The following is a 20269-nucleotide window of genomic DNA, read 5'->3' as shown; positions in this document are numbered from 1 at the left end:
ACAAAACACAGCACCCTGCATTCAGGATTGATAAGGCCGGCCATAGGGGTGACTGATAGGTTTATATGTGCAGTGATATAAGGTAGATATAGTGAACCTATATCTAAGTAAGGGGTGCATGTACCACCTTACACAGGTTGCACTAGCAGACTTGTCATGTCAGTTTGAGTGGTCTCTCAGGGGTGGAACAATACATGCTGCTGCCCCTGAGAGGCCTCTGGGGTACCTATGCCCTGGGTACATAGTATAACATATACTAGGGACTGATAAGGGTGCCCCAGAATCCAATATGGAGGGTACCTAAAGTACATGCAATCAATTGACAGGCGAAAGCAGCTAGGCTGGGGTCCTGCATAGCAGGATACCAGCCCGTCTAAGTCGAAAACAGTGAAACATCAGCAAAAAGTGGCGGTAACAATAAGAAGCAGATTCTACTCTCCTACAAATGCTCCTTCACAAAATAGTGGGGCCCTTATTTCACCTCAATAGGTGAAAAATCATGAAAAGGGGACTACCAATATGGATATCCCAGAAAATCTTGTTTGCGTCTTGGTCTGCATAGCCTGCTGAAGATGTTCCGGTGTCGGGAAGGGGGTCATTCATTTTCTAACCTCAGACAGCACACCCTAGGTCATATGTACGCATGCATGTATCATTTTTTCTCAAGACTGGTCAGGGAGGCTGTGACATCGAGGAATTGGTCATACTGGGAACCTCTAGCCGTAGCTCCTCAGACGACTGCGCTCCAGCTCCCTCTCCCTTGCTAACATGCCACGTCCACCGGAGCAGGAGCAGCGACTGCGCCTCCTCATCCATGGCCGACAAGACCTGGAACAGCCCCCCCTCCACCTGCGGACCTCCCCCACCATGCAGAAATTCAGAAACGGTTTAAAGACCTGGCTGTTCAACTGACTTCACCCCGCAGCAGCAACACCCAGCGCTTGGATACCCTCACCGGTGGTAAGCAGCGTTTTACACATACAATTTGATTGACTGATTGATAGTTCAGGACTTATATGGCATCAGAGTAGGCACTCATTCGTTACACGATAAGCAGAAGACACCACTTTCCTGTGTTTCATTTCTTTCAAAGAAGAAGCTTGAAATCATACATGTAAAGAATTCAACTGCAAAACACACAAGATGATGGAAGGAAAGTTGCACATTGGCAAAACATTCACCCCCAGTCACAGATCTGGGTTGAATCCATCGTTATTTTGCTCACTACGTCACCCCAGTTCAGACATGGCCATATGCAAATCAGCCTTGACCCTGTGCCTCATAGGAACAGTCCAGCCCGAACTGCCAAGCCATTTCTTCCCTGGACCGGAATCAAGCATCCTAGGACCAGTTTCTGGCTATCAGCCTTCATCAGCCAGGATAGCTTGACTCCAGTGGCGTAGTGAACACTGGATCCACGTCTGGGCATACCCTTCCCACATAGGGAGAACAGCAAAACACACAATATGACGGATGTAATGTTGCACAATTGCAAAACATTCATCCCCAGTCACAGATCTGGGTTTAATCCATCGTTATTTTGCTCACCACGCCACCCCAGTTCAGACATGGCTATATGCAAATCAGCCTTGACCCTGTGCCTCATGGGAACAGTCCAGCACGAACTACCAAGCCATGTCTTCCCTGGACCAGAATCAAACATCCTAGAACCGGTTTCTGGCTTTCAGCTGTCTTCAGCCAGGATAGCTTGACTCCAGTTGCTTAGTGAGCACCGGACCGATGTCTGGACATACCCTTCCCACATAGGGAGAACAGCAAAACACACAATATGACGGATGGAATGTTGCACAATTGCAAAACATTCACCCCCAGTCGCAGATCTGGGTTTAATCCATCGTTATTTTGCTCACCACGCCACCCCAGTTCAGACATGGCCATATGCAAATCAGTCTTGAAATATTCAACTGATTCCATAGAATGTCTTCATTGAGGCCTACTTTGTGGGGTTTTAGTTTGTATATCCAAGGCTGTTCTTTCTCCAATAGAGTCCTGGTCCTACCATCACGATGTGTCACTTTTTCTTTTATGGTCCGGTGTATCTCACAATTCTTGTGTTCTTTGCCGGAGGGATACTTTAGGGGGACAGCGCACTCTCACCGATGTCTCATTTCACCTGAACTCTTCTTAAAGACATGCCTCTTCAAAATGGTTTCTCAGAGTTGACGACAAATGCCTATAGTGTGTGACTGCAGGGCGTGCCACCCCCTCCTCCCTTGTGGTTGGGTAGGATTCCTAGGAAGGGTAAGTCCACCATTTTCAGTAAGAACGCACGTTTGCTTTTCTCAAAAGGTCTCCACCTCTTCCTGCTGTGCATGGTATGCTGGCTCTTTCAAGTCATGACATCAAGAAAGCACAAAGCGCGATACAAATAGCGTTCACAAAAATGTGTTTGCGTAGATTTAGATCAGTTGCATATTGTTTGCATGTCAGTCTCACCATAGCATTCGCTCAACATGAGAAGTTTCGGGTGATGGTCACCTATATTATCAAGAATACTGAATGAACCTGGAAACCCATGATTCTTTGCGTTCCTGTGCGTCACCCCGCAGCTGACAAACCATTCTTATTCCTACTGTAGGAATCAAGGTTTCACAGCCACTGAAAGGCGAGCAAACACTCACTGTGGGCGCTAGTTAGCACTGCATGCTTTCTCAAATGGAGTGATTCTGTATCCAGGGCAGTGTATGATTGAGGACCTGATTAAAGCCCTGGACCCAAATGGAGGGGCTGAAACATGTCGACGATTTATTACGGTCCTATGACCCTACTATCCTTACCCCAATTTACCTACCATTTTTTTTAACCATACCCAAACAATCTCCAATAAAGACGATTATCAGCTGTGGCCTCTCCTTGCCCCCCTGCCCCACCAAGCAATCATGCTGATGGTGGGCTGGGGAGGGGTGATTGTGTGCCAGAATTAGCCTCCCTGAGGGCCACATGTTGCTCAGGCCTTTGAGCCATTTTCACCTCTGACCCCCTGGGGCCCACGCAGCCCAGGAACAGTGTTTGCATTAACACCTCGCCCACAGCCCTTCACATTCAGGGCATAGTCGGTGAGGAAGAATGGGTCTGGCTGTGGGGGCCAGGTGATGTTGGGAACTCACACCACCTTAGCCTCCCCCCACTCCCATGGATAGCCCAGCAACTGTGGTTTTTGCTTTATCCCCTCTCCTGCCATGCCATTGCCCTGAGGCACTGTGGGGCTGGGGCGGGTTGAGTAATTTACGAATAGTTGGGGCCTCTCTGTTTTTCAGTTGCTCCTGCCCTGAAGGGCTGGGAGTAATTTGGTAATAGAAAGGGGCTCGGCTGTTTTTCAGGTGCTCAGCTTGTAGGACATTGTCACCTTGGCCCTGTGTCCTTCCCAAGAACAATGACCTCCCACTTACATTCCTTGTGTGTTTCATGAAAGGGCACGCCCTCGAATGTGGGACACGCCCCGCGAATATGGGTCACCCCCGCGAATGTGAGCCACGCCCCGCGAATGTGGCCACGCCCTGCAAATGTGGGCCACACTCCGCGAATGTGGGTCACTTTTTTCGTCAGTGCACGGGCCAAATTGTGAGCCCAACCCGTCCCTGGGTGAGGGTCTAACATGAGGAAGGGAATCTCAACCTTTTCAGTGACATCAGACAGGGGACTTTGTTGAAAAGGAAAGCTTTGTAGCAGACCGGTACAGTTTGTTAGTTTATGTGCAGTGGGCATAACTTGAAAGAGTTGTTCTTTTCAGTGCGTGACTTCGGAGCGAATGGAACCTCCTGGGCAGGTACTGTGAACACAGGCGCGGTTCGTCCATTGGGGCGTGGGGGCGTAGCCCCCCCTGCCCAACGCCGCCCGCAGCTCCCTCATGACAATCATGTCAATGAATCAACATGACGTCAGACCGCCGGGCGGGCGTCATGTTGATTCATTAACATGATTGTACAGACGGCAACACAAGTACGCATGCGTGGGGACGGAGGGTGAATTTTTACCCGTGCCCACGCATGCGCACTTGTGTTTTGGCGACGTTGCGCATGCCCATCAGGAGCCCTAATGGGCGTGCTGCGGGCGAGAGGGTACCTGTGCCCCTGGCGCCAGGATTGGCCAGAGGCGCTGTGAGCCTGTGACGTGTGCGGGACCGGCAGCAAGGTAAGAGTGTGTTTTTCGGTGTTTAGCTTGCACAAATGACTTGAGATAGTTCAGTGTGTTAAAGCATCTGCTGCAGAAATGTGTAAATACATGAATGATGGATGGATGCAGGGTGGGTGCATTAATGATTGTTCGGTGGATGGGTGCGTGGATGGGTGCATGGATGGATGCATGCATGATGGGTGGATGGATGCATGAATGATGGATGCAGGATGGATGGGTGGGTGGATGGGTGGATGGGTGGATGCATGAATGAATGATGTATGGATGCAGGATGGATGGGTGGATGGATGGGTGGATGCATGCATGATGGGTGGATGCATGCATGATGGGTGGATGCATGATGGATGGATGGGTGGACGGATGGATGGATGCATGAATGATGTATGGATGGATGCATGGATGCATGCATGATGGGTGGATGCATGATGGATGGATGGATGGGTGGATGGATGGATGGGTGCATGAATGAATGATGTATGGATGCAGGATGGGTGGGTGGATGGATGGGTGGATGCATGAATGATGTATGGATGCATGCATGCATGATGGGCGGATGCATGATGGATGGATGGGTGGATGCATGAATGAATGATGTATGCAGGGTGGGTGGGTGGATGGATGGGTGGATGCATGAATGATGTATGCATGGATGCAAGGTGGTTCGGGCTCGCTCGCTGCGCTCGATCGCTGCGGTGCAATATGCAAATTAGTTTACGCCTCACCACTTTCAAATGTCACCAGCCGCCCCTGTGTGAACACCTGAAGAATTGAAGGGCTCATTGTGTGATCGTCGGCAGCCTGGACCCGCCCTGGAGCAGGGGTTGCTTCATGTGGGAAATCCACAGTCTGTGCGGGTGGATTCCTGCGTGAGGGGCGTGGGGTATAAATGTCACCTGGAGGGTTCACCTGAGCAGTGTCGAGGCAGCACCGGAGGAGCAGAGGTACCAGCGCCCCCCCAAGGAGGAAGGAGCAGCGCCCCCCAAGGGAGGAAGGAACAGCGCCCCCTGTAGGAGAGAGAGAGGCCCCGGGCCCTGAACAGCTGATGAAAGAGCATCTTCAACAGGAGGTAAAACAGCGCCGCTCACACGGAGGGAAGACACATCCAGAGAAGATACAGGGAGGGAATAACCGCGACTTTCGTACAAAGGGAAAAAAAACTACACCCTCCAGAGAGGAGACGAAACTACACGATCCACAGGAGAAACTTATACCGTCCACGGAGGAGAGAAAACTACACTATCCAGAGAGAGAAAACTACACAGACGGGAAGACGCTCAGCACCCGACAGACGACCAAGGTGGGAACATTCGGGCAGTCTACACATTCTTATATCGTGGGGCGACTCACCCCACTTTTTTTACTCCTTTCTTCTCCTCTCCCTGAGTTTCTTCTTCTTCTCACCCTTTCTTTACTCACCCCTCTTTCGTCTTAATGTTCTAATTGATGGTGCTGCTCACACATTCCTTTCAATTGGTTAAACTCTCGCGCTGCATAAATCCGAATGAGATAGCTCAGCATGTTCAGCACCTGCTGCATAAATCCGGATAGGATAGCTCAGCCGGTTCAGCACTTGCTGCATAAGTCCGGATGAGATAGCTTAGCATGTTCAGCACTTGCTGCATAAATCCGGATGAGATAACTCAGCCGGTTCAGCACTTGCTGCATAAGTCCGTAGGCAAGCACGCAGGTTTCCCTGGCGATAACTCCGTCTACACGTGTCTCTGTTACACGGTCATCTAAGGGCTTTAAGTGGGATGAAAAAAGTGGGGGTCTCTCAAAGGGGCGTGGTCGGTGTAATGTAGGGCGTGGCTTAAAAACCCATGAACAAAAAATCTGTGCTTGGTATAGTGAGCTCTGCCACCTGACTGGTATTTGGCTGCATCTGTCGTTGCATCCAGATATATAATGCAACAGGTGACACTGGAATGCTCTGTCTCCAGACCGGCCCCCTGGCAGCAAACTTTGCGTCTTTTAATTGGCCACAATAAATTAATCCCGTGCCATAGCGCCTCGGGAGATCGGAGCCGAGATACAGCTGCGAGGAGCGCTTTGTGATATAGCGCTATCTACTATAGGCTTCTTTTTGAAATCATCCAAACACATGTATGCTGTCTCACCTGAAATGAAATGAAATGAAATGAAATGAAATGAAAAAAGATTTATAAAGCGCATGGCTGCCCTCGAGCGTCCCAGCGCTAAAACACGGACATGCTCCTGTTCACGCAGTTTCTTCTGAGTCAGTTCTATTCTTCCGCACTGACTGATGGTCAGAACTCAGAAACATTCACCTGTATTTCTCAGTCTGTTATTCCTCATTATTAGTTTTCAATGGTCCCAGCAGGTGCGCGCGCAGCCCTGCCCCCTTCGAGGCGCTTCACTGTTCGCGTCAGTATTTCCAGAAGCGATTTCGTTGGGCGTTTTCTTTCTAGTTCAATTAACTATTTTGCGTCTTCGTAAAAACGTCATTTTTTAATGTTATTTAAATGAGAATAATAATGCTTTAAGTTTAATTTATTTCATTTAGTTCTCTACTGATAACATTTTGTTAAATACATTTGTTATTAAACATTAATAAAAGAATCGTTTCAATACAATTCTGTTAAAGTTTTTAATAATGCCAAGGCGCTCTGCATTTATATTTATCCCTCAGTTATTCCACGATTTACACAAATGAGCTTCCGGTGGCTGCAACTGAAATAAACGTCCCTCTCGCAACACGTACCTCGCAGGCTGCCTGTCTTCTATTGCCATGTTGATGCCAGGAGGCAGCGGACACACCTCCAGACGGGCACTGCCACCTGTTTATATTTATTGCCCTGAGGATGAGGGCAAAAATGGAGAGCCCGACGGGGACCTGTCTAAGCGCCTGCTTCTAAGGACTGTGGGGGCTGAGCACCGGCACGACTCGGCCCACATAAAAACCCTGCTCTTATTTATTTCCTTCTCCGGGGTCTGTACGGGGTGTGGAAGGATGGGACCTGAGTTTGCCTTTCCTCGGCGCCCCTCTGGTAGTCGGCGCCCTGGGCTCAGGCCCAGCTCGCACATGCAACGGCCGCCTCTGGGTGGGACCTCTCTCTCTCGCTCTAGGTCCAGCCGCTTCTGCCTCTTTCTGTCCCTTGTCTGCCTCTGGGGTTGTCTGTGGCTGAAACTCCCCTGTCACTTCTTCCATCACCAGCTGGGTGTGATGTCTCAGAAGCAGTTAATTAAGAGTGCCTTTTTAGGTTTCGCCTGCCGAAAGCTGCGCAGCAGCGTTTCGCGCAGGCGAAATCTTTTGTTTACAAGTATGTGGGCTTTGTCCCGCCTCTGTCTACCATTGGCTAGCTCCATAAATGGAGGCTAGCCATTGGAAGAGAGAGGCGTCCATCATTCTGCGAGGCGACTCGTGGGCGTTCCGGCGATTTTTTCTCATCCAGCCCCTTTTAGCACGTCATTGCGACGGTTGGCGGGTGTTTTTTTTTTTTTACCGTGTTGTTTTCGTCTTTTTCGAAGTGCCTTTAGCCGGAGTGGTGTTGTTTTTATTTGCGATCAGGTAAGCAGCATTTTGTTTATATTTTAAACTGTTTGTTTTACGTCTTTGTGTGTCTCGTTGCTGCCTCGTGTTGTGAATGTTCCCGCCCCCCCCTCCCGCTATCCGTGTGCCGTTAACCCGCCCCACCCCTCCCGCTGTCCGTGCTTAATGCTTGTTCACAAAGCATTTCTGGCCGCAGAGCCAAAAACCTGAACCTAATTTATGGTTAATTAGAAACAGTGCATTAGTGACAGTGAAAAGCAGAGCAGGGCCCGTTCGATGTGTCCCGGAGAATTTAGGGAACCGTACCCTGCTGGCTGTCGAGAGCGCCGGGTCCTGGAATAGATGTCGAGAGCCTCGGGGAGTGTGCAGCCAGGCCATGGAGGAGAGTGAAGGTCCCGGGAGAGAGCATGGGTCCCGGTGCAGAGTGCTGCGGCCCCGGGGAGTGTGCAGCAAGGCCATGGGGAAGAATGTAGGTCCCAGGAGAGAGTGCAGCAGCGTTGGGGAGAGTGAAGGTCGCAGGAGAGAGTGCAGCAGTGCTGGCGGAGACTTTAGGTCCTGTCTAGTGCGCCTTGAGGCCTAGGAATGTAGGAGTAGAGGCGCCCAGAGAAGACAGTTCAGAAGGGGGTGGAGAGTAGTGAGAGGTCCTAGGAGAGTGCTGCAAGACCCCGGGAAGAATAATGAAGGCGCGAGGGGTTGGGGAAGGGTCGGTGAGAGACTCCAACCGAGGGCCAGGGTGGACACGGGTAGCTGGGTTGGGAGAAGACTGCAGATAGAGTTCAGGGGAGAGAGATGCCTTTAAACATTTTTGTTTTTGTGAATCGAGTTTTCAATGCGTTTAAAGACGTGGCTCAAATGTCAGGGTATATCTTCTGTCAAATTGTTGCTTATACTTGTAAAATCAAGATTGGCGTTTACTCTACTTTCTCTGACTGCATAGTGGGAGAATTGTGTAAAATGATATGGGGCAATCTTGCTGAGGTATAGGGAGTGTGAAAGGAAAGGCTACAGGGTGGTTTTGTTTCTAGCACACACCAAAATTTGAATACCTGCCAATAATCTGTACAAATATTTCAAAATGTATTTGCAGCATGTAAAGCACATGTGTGTTTCGGAACTGTGATGGGAACAAAGATTTTAATTGGATCAAGGCACCTTACTTGGTGATGGACAAATGATAAATACTCACTGAAACCTGTTTTTCACATGTGTGCATTATATCATTTTACCAGTAGGAATGGATGTCTGCAACTTTACTAGCCACTTCTATGAAAAATGTGCATTCTGTAAATAACTGTGTGCTACCACACCAAGGTTTAGTGATATCTTTCAAACAGTATTCTCCAAAGTGCACCGTCGCTACGTACTACACTCCTGCTACTCGCTGAATAGGGGTTGTTCATTTGTTATACTTATTTTTTGTGATAGGCTTGGATTTTTCACACTCCACGTGATTTCTGCGATGCAACATTGATGGCAGCATCCTCATTCTGGAAATTGTTCCAACAGCCATTTTATTTGCCATATAATTCCTTGGGTCGATTTTAATTTCTTTACAGGATGTAGTGGGCGAACTGTTGAGTAGGTGCCACCTGGTGGAAGCTGCACTTTCCAAAACTCCAGGAGCATGCGCAATATCACTATAAATCAGCTAATGACACTGGCCATCACATGTTGCACCACTTTTAACATTTTGACATTTAATTTTTTTGTGTGAATTTGGCCTAATTTATATTTTTACATATGTTGAGTTGTGGTGGTTTTGAGAGTGGGTGTGTGTTTGGCGCTGGGTGTGTGTGTGTGGCTCTGGGTGTGAGTGTGTGTGTGGGGCTCTGGGTGTGTGTGTGTGTGGCTCTGGGTATGTGTGGCTCTGGGTGGATGTGTGTATGTGGCTCTGGGTGTGTATGTGTGGCTCTGGGTGTGTGTGTGGCTCTGGGTGTGTGTGGCTGGCTCTGGGTGTGTGTGGCTGGCTCTGGGTGTGTGTGTGTGTGGCTCTGGGTGTGTGTGTGGTAGTAATTGCTGTCTGCTGAGCTCGTCCGTAGGGTACAATAGGTCTCACATTTGCGAGAGATTAAGCTATTGGCAATGTAAATGACAATGCCATTTATTTATCTGTTTTCAGAACCAACACATAAATACAAATTTTGTCATTTACAATGCCAATAGCTCTAACTTTTCCAAAGGCGAAGCCGTTGCATTGTAAATGCTTGTTAAGGTCTGTGCCCGATTCTCAACTGTCTCTTCCTGACGCGCCAGGCGTGATGTCTCAGGAACAGTCAAAGGAGAGAGCTGCTGAGAATCTGCCTTATCCTCTCCTGTCTCTTCCTCACGCGCTGGGCGTGATGTCTCAGGAACAGTCAAAGGGAGAGCTGCTGAGAATCTGCCTCACCCTGTCCTGTCTCTTCCTCACGCACCGGGCGTGATGTCTCAGAAGCATCGTCCGGTTAAGTGTGTGCCTGACCCTGGAACGTCTCTTCTTGTGTGGGTAGGCCTAGTGCCTGGGAAAGGAAACGCCCAAAACGTACTGTGGAGACTTCAAAATTATTGATCACAAAAAGACTTTGTTTTGCCAGGAAGACACCTGAGTTTTTGGTCCCAGGCTTGGGGAGCATCCAGGGAAACCTACTAAACCCAGATATTTCTGAAAACTGGACACCTAGGGTAGTCCAAGGAAGTGTGGCTTGCGTGGATTTCCCAACATTTTCCTACCTAGAATCCTCTGCAAACCTCAAATTTAGCTAAAAAAAATCTCGTTTTCCTCACTTTTCTGTGTGGGACAGTTGTGGAATCACTGGGCCGCCACAAATTTCCTACCAACCAGTGTTCCCCCAGGTCTTCCAATAAAAATGATTCCTCACTTGTATGAGTAGGCCTAGTGTACATGACAGGAAATGGCCCAAAATATATGGTGGAGACTTCAAAATTATTGATCGCAAAACTATCTGGTTTTGCAAGGGACTCTTCTGCTTTTTTGGTCCCGGACTCGGTGGCCATCTAGGGAAACCTACCTAACCCAGACATTTCTAAAAACTAGACAGCCAGGGGAGTCCAGGGAGGCATGGCGTGTGGGGATCTCCCAACATTTTCCTGCCCAGAGTTCCCTGCAAATCTCAAATTTAGCAAAAGAAAATCTAATTTTCCATGCTTTTCTATGTGGTAAATTTGTGGGATAACTGGGCTGACACAAATTTCCTACCACCCAGGGTTCCCCTAGGTCTCCTGATAAAAATGCACCTCACTTGTGTGTAACACAAGTGCAACAGTGACAGTGAAGTGCCCAAAACATATTTTGGAGACATCAAAATTACCTATCACAAAATGACTTGGTTTTGCAAGGGGGTCACTTGCATTTTTGGTCCAGGGCTCAGCGGCCATCTATGGAAACCTACCAAATCAAGACGGTTCTGAAAACTAGACACTTGGGGGAGTCCAGGCAGGTGTGGCTTGCGTGGATCCCGCAATGTTTTCCAACCCAGAATCCCCTGCAAACCTCAAATTTAGCTAAAGACATCACATTTTTCTCACATTCCTGAATAGGATCACAGCGCTGGCACAAATTTCCTACCACCCAGCGTTCCCCTCGATCTCCTGATAAAAATGATACCATCCCAGCACACTGCCAGCCAAGTGTCAGTCCACGCACATCGCCAAGCAAGCGCCAGTCTACACACACTGCTACCAAGCGCTAGTCCACACACCACCAGCCAAGTGCGAGTCCACACACCACCATTAAAATGCCAGTACACACACAGCCAGCCAAACGCCAGTACACGCACACCCTCAACAGAACTCCAGCTCACACACACACAGAAACTTTCCCTGGTATCTAGTGACTTTAAGCCCCCCTGGGGTTCAGATGTGCCTACAAATATTGCTGATCTGCCTCCAAGGGGGGGGGGGGGGCAGAAACAGCCAAAATTTGTCCCTAGAAAAAAAGGGGAGTGATTCTTGTCTATGGGGAAGCGCTCTGACATGCACATAAACACATCCCTGGTGTCTAGTGGGCTTTCTGCCACCCTGTGGGGCAGATTGAGGGTAATAACCCACATTAGGCCCCAGAGGTTGCCAGAAATACTGTCCAATGTGTGTTTGGGGCCATTGGCATGTCCATTTTGAGCAGCCCCCACCTCTATGTATAAAAAAACATAATCCCTGGTGCCTAGTTGGCTTTCTGCCCCCGGGGGGGGGGGGGCAGATCAATGGTTATTGCCCCCATCTGCCTCCGGGGGGGGAGGCAGAAAGACTATGGCAATTATTTTAAGGGGTGGGAGGATTGGCATGCCCATTCTATGTTTATGTGCATATTTAGGATTATTCTTGTCAACTGATGAGCTTTATTGATTTACTTATGTTTTTGACCCCTGACGAAGGGCTCAATAGCCTGAAGCGCAAAGGGAAGATACCCACACGGTTTCCAAGGATATATAGTGGACTCTGACATGCTACAGCATAAGGCCTGGATTGGCATTTCTGTAGGAATACAAATATGTAATTAAACTATTGTCCTATTAACATTGAATAACTTCTGGTACAAATATGGATTACCATGGATTAAAATTTGGTTTATGTTTGCAGAATTTTTGAAATTTTGCATTTGAATGTTTGCAGAGCTGTAGCGGCTTGCCACTGGGTGGTGATCACTTTCCAGTTTTTCATTCTAGGAAGCCCCTACCCCTACCCTAGAAAAAAATAGTCCCTGGCTTCCTAGCGGGCTTAGATCGGGGACTATTTCCTCAATCTCCCGATAAAGCGGGCATAAAATGGTCCAATTCGTTTTGGGGTTCGTGGTGGGACTGGAATGTCCATTTTGGGCAGCCCCCATCCCTTCATATAAAAAAATGATCTCATGTGCCTAGTGGGCTTTCCGCCCCCTCAGGGAGGCAGATAAGATACTATTGCTCCCATCTACCCCCTGGGGGGCAGAAAAAGTGAGGCAATTTTTAGGGGGGTGATGGCATTGGCATGCACATTTTGGGCAGCTCCCACCCCTAAATGTACATAAGTAAATTCACTGATGCCTAGTGTGCTTTTTTCAGAAGACTGTTTCCAAATACATTTGAGTGGGCGTGGTCTTGCACATTGTGAGCAGCCCCCCTTTTATAAAAAAAATCCCTTGTATCTAGTGGACTTTCTGCCCCCCGGGAGGCAGATCGGGAGTAACAACCCCCATTTGCCCCTAAAAAGACTGTGGAGATTGTTTGGGAGCTGGGGGCATTGGCATGCCCATTTTGAGCAGCCCCCACCCCTATATACAGAAATACAATTAATCCTTGGTGCCTAGTGTGGAGCAGAAAGATTGACTGTATGCAAAAACATTGGGGGGGAGCAAAACCCCTTGCCCAAGGGGCTACCTTCCCCTCCCTGGTGCGTAGTGGGGGGATCTTTGCTTGATGATGGCCCTACTGCGGTAATCCCTAAGTAGGGATCCAATAAGGTGTGGCATCATTAAAGGGGAGATTCTCCACTTTCCAACAATACCTCTCCCATGTGTTTCGGTGCTCGGGGGGCTGAGATAGCCCCACAAGCACTAAAACAGTGACACAGGCCCATTTCAGTCTCAGTTTCAATGTAATGATGTCAGCGCGCCATATGTGTGATCGTCATTACGAATCACTGACAAAATATCCACTACAACAATATTGAGGTACAAAAGTATTGTGACAAAAATATCGAAGTCAAGAATATCGACATCCTATCTACACCATACAAAAATATAGAGAAAAAAATATGGATGTAAAAAATATCGTTGTAAAGAATATTGTTTTTTTAAATGTTAAAAAAAGAATGTAAAATGAAGTAAATAATGCATAGAATTAAAATAAACAGTTAAAAATATTTAAAATGTTTAAAAATAATGACTAATACATATAATGGTAAAATAAATAAAACATATACATATAAAATATAATATACACTTACTTAATAATATTCATAAATAATTATTTTAATAACTTATACATTTTTAAAACATTTTATGAATTATAAATACATATATTCACATACAATATATATATATATATATATAAATATATATAACAAATTAAAAAACTACAATATTTTTAATGTTTTTAAAATAAATTATACCCAACATTAACTAAAACAATACATACAAATATTGGATAGTGGAGGGAAAGAAAATACATTACTATTCCCACTTCAAAGAGTGCAACAGTAGAGAAAGTTTTGCATAGCGTAGGGGTAAAAATTACTTTTCCAACTGCAGACAGTGCAACAGTATGGAAAGTGTTGAATAGCGTTGGGGTAAAAATTACTATTTCCACTTCAGAGAGTGCAACAGTAGGGAAAGTGTTGGATAGCGAAAAGGTTAAAATTACTATTCCCACTCCAGAGAGTGCAACAGTATGGTAGGTGTGAGATAGCGTAGGGGTAAAAATTACTATTTCCACTTCAGAGAGTGCAACAGTAGGGAAAGTGTTGGATAGCGTAAAGGTAAAAATTACTATTCCCACTCCAGTGGGTGCAACAGTACGGAAAGTGTTGGATAGCGAAAGGGTTAAAATTACTATTTCCACTCCAGAAAGTGCAACAGTAGGGAAAGCGTTGGATAGTGTAGGGGTATAAATTACTATTCCCACTCCAGTGAGTGCAACAGTAGGGAAAGTGTTGGATAGCGTAAAAGGTAAAAATTACTATTGTCACTGCAGAGAGTGCAACAGTAGGGAAAGTGTTGGATAGCGTTGGTGTTAGAATTGGGGGTCCATACTTGGTAGGGCCACGGCCTCTAACCAACTAGGGGCCCTCTCCTCTAGTCAAGGCAAGGTGGATGTACGTCAAAAGATAATCCCTGCTCACCCCCTTGGTAGCTTGGCAGAGCAGACAGGCTTATCTCCAGGGCAATGTGTAAAGTATTTGCGCCAACACTCACATAGGGAACACCACAAACAGACACCACACGGGTATAATATAAAAATCATATTTTTATATGTTCTTAGGCAGACTTAAAAAAAACGGACATAAACCAACATAAAATAGTCTTCTTAAAACAAAAGTGTTCTCCTTGTGGAAAGTGTTCTTACACGGTAAAAGGAGTCTGTTTCCAAAGATTGGACACCTCAGCATGTACCCGAGCAGTGTGTGGTTAAAAGGGACTGCCTCTCTCTTTATGGGGACACTCTGGTGCCAATACGAGGGTGCAGGGGAGGGGCTCGGCAATAGAGGATTTCCTCGCCGGCTGACGCGGGCGAGGCACACACGCTGGGCCTCCCTCTCCCCCCAGGTGGACGCGCTCGCACTTGTCCCACACTCGAGCGTTACCTGGGGGGGGGGGGGGGGGAAGAGCTGCAGGCTGCTCGGCTCCCGGGTCTCGGGGGGCCGGTATTCCTCCTCGCTCGCTGGGGCAATCCACGTTCCTTCTCGCGGGGGTAGGAGCTTCCAGCCAATCCTTGCGCGGCTTGCCGATGACGCGGCGGGCCGCCAGCCAAATCCTTCGCGGCTTTCCGGTGACGCGGCGGGCCGCCAGCCAATCACAGCGCGGCTCCAGGGAATCCCAGCCGTGAGGTCAGATCCCGCTGTCCAATCCCAGCGCGGCGATCTGGGCGAGCCTCCCCTTCATTTCGCGGCTCCCGGTGCCTTGCGATCTCGATGTTGGGGGCACCCGGGGACGCCGGGTTTTCTTGAGCAGAGTCAGGGGCCCACGGCTCCTACTTAGTGGCAGGCAGGAGGCCTCCTGAGCTCTGGCGATACTGTATGAAGTTCGAGCTTGGGGAGGGAGGAATACAGCCCACGAGCTCCCACAGCACCCTCTCTCCCTCGGCAATTCAAGTAACCAATAAGTCATTCCCCCGCACACAGCAAGAAGGGGGGGGAAGGCGGTGACCACGGCAGAGTTTCTTTGTCCCTGGACTCTGGGGCCAGGAGGCTAGCTCTTCTTCTAGCCCTTGGAGAGTTCTTCTTGGCAGGAGGGGGACAAAGCACACAGCACAGTCCCAACGGTCCCTCTTAGGCAGGACAAGACAAGACAGCAGGTCAGCTTCCAGACACACAGCAATGGCAGCACTGTTCCTGGGGTCTTCTTACGGTGTCCTCTTCAGCAGGGCGTCTCCTCTTCGGTCAGAAGTAGTCTGAGTCTAAAGTACACGGGTCTTTCCTTTATACAGAAAATTGTTTTTGATGCCTTTCAGGTTTTGTGATTTAAGTACGGGTCGCCCTTGTCCAGACTCTGGCGGTGGGAGTCTCTCGGTCCTGGGGAATCTTTCCCTTTGAAGCAGGGAGGCAGGGACATCCGTCATCCAGCCGACAGGGGAGCCGGTAACTCAAGAGGCAGGGTACAGCCCAGCACCACTCCTCCCCCTAACCTTCAGGGGCAGCCAGCTATCATCCCACTGCTGGAGCTTTCCCAGACCCTGTCACACTCCCTCTAACTTGCACACCCAGGCAGGCCCACAGACAGACTGGACAAGAAACTAGCCACTTTCTAAAAGTGCTATTTTCAGACACCACATTCAAAAACCACCCAGGCTAAAAGATGTATTATGAATTTCTGAGTCCTGAGAAACCAAGTTTGGATTCTCTATCTTGTTCCTAGGGGAAGATAGGCAGGTCCGCATGGGCCCCCGCCCCCCCTCCATTCTGTCCTATAGGCAAGGTAGCCTTGCTACAGTGAAAAACGAAGTTGGCAGTAATCCACTACTGCAGCATGTCCCTTACATCTGTACAGGCCCTACTAGGAGCACTTGCACTTTGGCACTGATCAGCAGTGGCCAAGTGCCCAAAGCATCTAAACCAGCAAAACATTATCCAGCATTGAATCAACAACATAGGAGGTAGAGATTAGAAAGTCAGGGGAAACCACGCCAAGGATGCCAGGTCTAACAGTTGGGGTTATAATTGCTATTCCAACTCCAGTGAGTGCAACAGTAGAGAAAGTGTTGGATAGCATAGGGATCAAAAATAACATATTTATCAATTAAATAATGTCTTTAATTAAATAATGATTTATTAATAAATTAACAATAGATTAATTATAAATACCAATAAAATGTATTTATTAATTACTTTAATAACATTAAATTATTTCCCACCCTATTCCCCAATAAACACACAACCCACTCTCCATAAAATTTTACACAATTAATATAATTATCAATCAATCAATTAACAATAATTAATTACCAATTAATAATTAACAATTAATTATCAATACCAATAAACATTAATAACTAATTACTCAATTATAATAAATTACTTCCCACCCTATTCCCCTATAAACACACATCCCACTCCTAAACAAAATGAACACAATTAATATAGTTATCACTTAATTAATAAAAATAATTACAAATTAATAATTCATAAACAATAAATTAATTATCAATACCAAAAATACAATTATTAATTAATTTACTTCCCACCCTATTCCCCAATAAACCCACAACCCGCTCCAATAACAAATTAATACAATTATTTTAATTATCAATTAATCAATTAACAAAAATGAATTACAAATTAATAATTATTTAACAATAAATTAATTATCAATACCAATACATAAAAATTAATAATTACCTAATTACAATTACATTACTTCCCACCCTATTCCCCATAAAACCCACAACCCGCTACAGAACTTAAATGCACAATTTAATTAAAAATAATTAATAATTTCTAAAAATTATGAATTAATTTACTAAAATTAAATTACTTCCACTCTATTACCCTATAAACCCACAACCCTCTACGGTACTAAAATGCAAAATGTAATTAAAAAAAATTGCTAACTTCTAAACGATTAATACATATATTTAAAAAAAAATACAAAACATAAACATATGGAACACATGCATAAAAAATACATACTAAAATATATTACACTAACATAAACATCGATATTAGTAACATCAATATTTTTGCTATTGATATTACTGACTTCGATATTAACAAAAACGATATTTCTTACCTTCAGGTCGATATTCTGGTCACCGATATTCTTGATGTTGATATTCTGTCCCTACGATATTTAAAACTCGATATTATTGTAGGTCAAAATAAAAAACCTTGATATTAATCTTGGTCGAAATGTAAACCTCAATATTATGTCTGTGCACCCGTCATTACATTGGAAGAAAATGCTTTGGGCTGGGGAATCTCTTCCCCACGTCCTGAGGCAAAAAAAAGGAGGGATCTAGTGCTTGTGTGCATGTGACGGATTGGTCCCGTCATGCGCACATGAGCACTGTGGCAAATGACGGAACAATTCTGGAGAGGGTTAATGGTTTTACATTCCTCAGGCATGAAAAGTGCTCTTAAATGTCAACAAAACTGCTTTTTTTTCCTAATGTGTTGCTGTTTTTAAAACGTTTTCATCAATGAAAGTACACTCTAAAAGAGCAATATAAAAATAAAAAGTTACAATGCTCACAGTATGCACAGACATCGGTGTTGGGCAAATTGCAAGGAGCAACTAGCCCGTCTTCCTAGTGCGAAACGCAAAAGGCTTCGGTGTGGTAACAGGGACCTCCTCAACCATGAACTATGAAAGCAATCTGCTTGGAACCCAGGAGCTTGTGTTGAAGCCTGGCCTGCTGGAAATGATAAGGGTTGCGGCAGGAGTATAGGGCAGGAGTATAGACATCCGCTCTTACGCTCAAATAACTCTCTAGAGGCACGGTATGCTTTTTTGGAAGAATATATGATGCAATCTTGCGTTTATAGGCTACCTCCAGAATTGACAAACATGGGCCCACATTGGGCCACCCAAACTTACCCTTGGCCCATCCAGATGACATTCCTGGAACTGGTCCTGCCTCTGTGCCCTGGATGTGGCTTTGGGGCCAGAGCTGTGGGCTTTGGAGCTGGGGAATCCAGTTAGAATCTTGGCGTCGGCTCAATGTCCTGTGATTCTGGGCAAGTCGCTTCATTTCCCCGTGCCAATAAGCAGTGAATGGTGGCCTTGTGTAATGTATCATGCGCACTTGTAAAGCGCCCAATACCTTCAGGATGACTTTGCGCTCTATACAAACCGTTGAAAGGTGCACAAAGAGGCCAAAACTAATCCTTAACCTGAGGAATGTTGCTCTACAATAATCTGGGCCAGTGAGTGGTTTACATGACAATGGTCTTACCTCCTAGTTCAACAAAGGTTCTTGTTTAACAATGATCACTTTTAATAAAGCTCTTTCCCGTGCAGTCCTATAATGTGCACTTTTAATGTCAAAGCTTCCACATGTAAGACTTGATCATATTTTGCAGGATGTTTGCTGCATGATTTACACAACATTCATTTTCCGGGCTCGGCTCGTGCACGGGCTGTAAGATCTGTGCCCTACCCTTGGCTCGGCTCTGGCTCGGCTCATGCACGGGCTCTAAGATCTGTGCCCTACCCGTGGCTCGGCTCTGGCTCGGCTCGTGCACGGGCTCTAAGAGCTGAGTCCGACCCTTGGCTCGACTCTGGCTCGGCTCGTGCACGGGCTCTAAGATCTGAGCTAGATCCTTGGCTCAGCTTTGGCTCGGCTCGTGCACGGGCTGTGAGATCTGAGCCCTACCCTTGCCTCGGCTCTGGCTCGGCTCGTGCACGGGCTCTAAGATCTGAGCCCTACCCTTGCCTCGGCTCTGGCTCGGCTCGTGCACGGCCTCTAAGAGCTGAGCCAGACCCTTGGCTTGGCTCTGGCTCGGCTCGTGCACCGGCTGTAAGATCTGACCCAGACCCTTGGCTCGGCCCTGGCTCGGCTCTCCCTGTTAGTTTATTGACTCACCCACCTCAAAGACTGGTGAGTCCTGGTGGGGTTACGAGCATGAGAGGAGAGGAAAGCTGGGGTGGGCAGGGGCGAGGAATGGGAAAGAAGCAAGAACAGGACCATGAGAAACACGCTATGGAAGAGAGGCCAAACTGTGACAGATAATGTGAAAGGCATGTAGGCCTGGGGTAGAGTCAGTAGTGTGACATGTAACTACCTGCACTCTCGGCCAATCAGGAGCACCAGCTGGTCACACCTTGCCAATAGGCACCAATGGGTCTCTCTGCTCCTGCCCCCTCCTGCTCTTTATCATGTTGGCCCCTGCTGCTGCCCCGCCGTCCTGTGAACATCAGAGCTGGGCCAACACCCACATCCACAGACCACACATGAAATCTAGGGATCCTCCTAGACTAGCTACAAGTTCAACATGGCATCTGAAGTCAACGCGGTGTGCACCCGTGTGCACCAGGAAACAATCTTTACATAGCGGTCATTGGACCGCAATGCCTTTTCAACGCGGTCATTACAACGACCGCATTGTTACAATGCGATGCTATTACTTAGCAAGTCATTACATCAACTTGCAGTAGATGGCGCTCTAACATTAGGAATAGTATAACTTACTATTTCAATACCTTCCCTACTGTTCCATAGGCCGGAGTTGGAATAGTAAATTATACATTCCTAATGTTACGGCGCCATCTACTACAAGTTGATGTAATGAATTGCGTAGTAATGGCATCACAGTTGTAACAACGCGATCGTTGTAACGACCGCGTTGTTACATACCGTGTAGTAAAAGCACGCGTTGTAACGTGCCATATTCGTGTGCAGCTATGCATGCTGCAAATGAGCTCCAAATTGTTGCCTCAGAACACCAGGAGGGCCGCCATGCAAGCATTCATCACCAGCA

At 47.1% G+C, this 20269-nt stretch overlaps 1 protein-coding gene across 1 annotated transcript in view; it reads left to right on the top strand.

Annotated features, from left to right (window-relative positions):
* The first annotated feature begins 5406 nt into the window (after nucleotides 1-5406).
* Nucleotides 5407-20269, top strand: part of LOC147706579 (cornifelin homolog A-like) — a 61394-nt gene continuing 46531 nt past the window's right edge. The window contains exon 1 of the mRNA XM_086929100.1: nucleotides 5407-5452. The gene's annotated coding sequence lies outside the window, so the exon portion shown is untranslated. The remainder of the gene's footprint in view (nucleotides 5453-20269) is intronic.

Source organism: Lissotriton vulgaris, chromosome 7, assembly GCF_964263255.1.
Source record: "Lissotriton vulgaris chromosome 7, aLisVul1.2, whole genome shotgun sequence".
Lineage (NCBI taxonomy): Eukaryota > Metazoa > Chordata > Amphibia > Caudata > Salamandridae > Lissotriton > Lissotriton vulgaris.
Note: the sequence above shows the minus strand (reverse complement) of the source record. Positions and strands in the feature narration are given on the sequence as shown.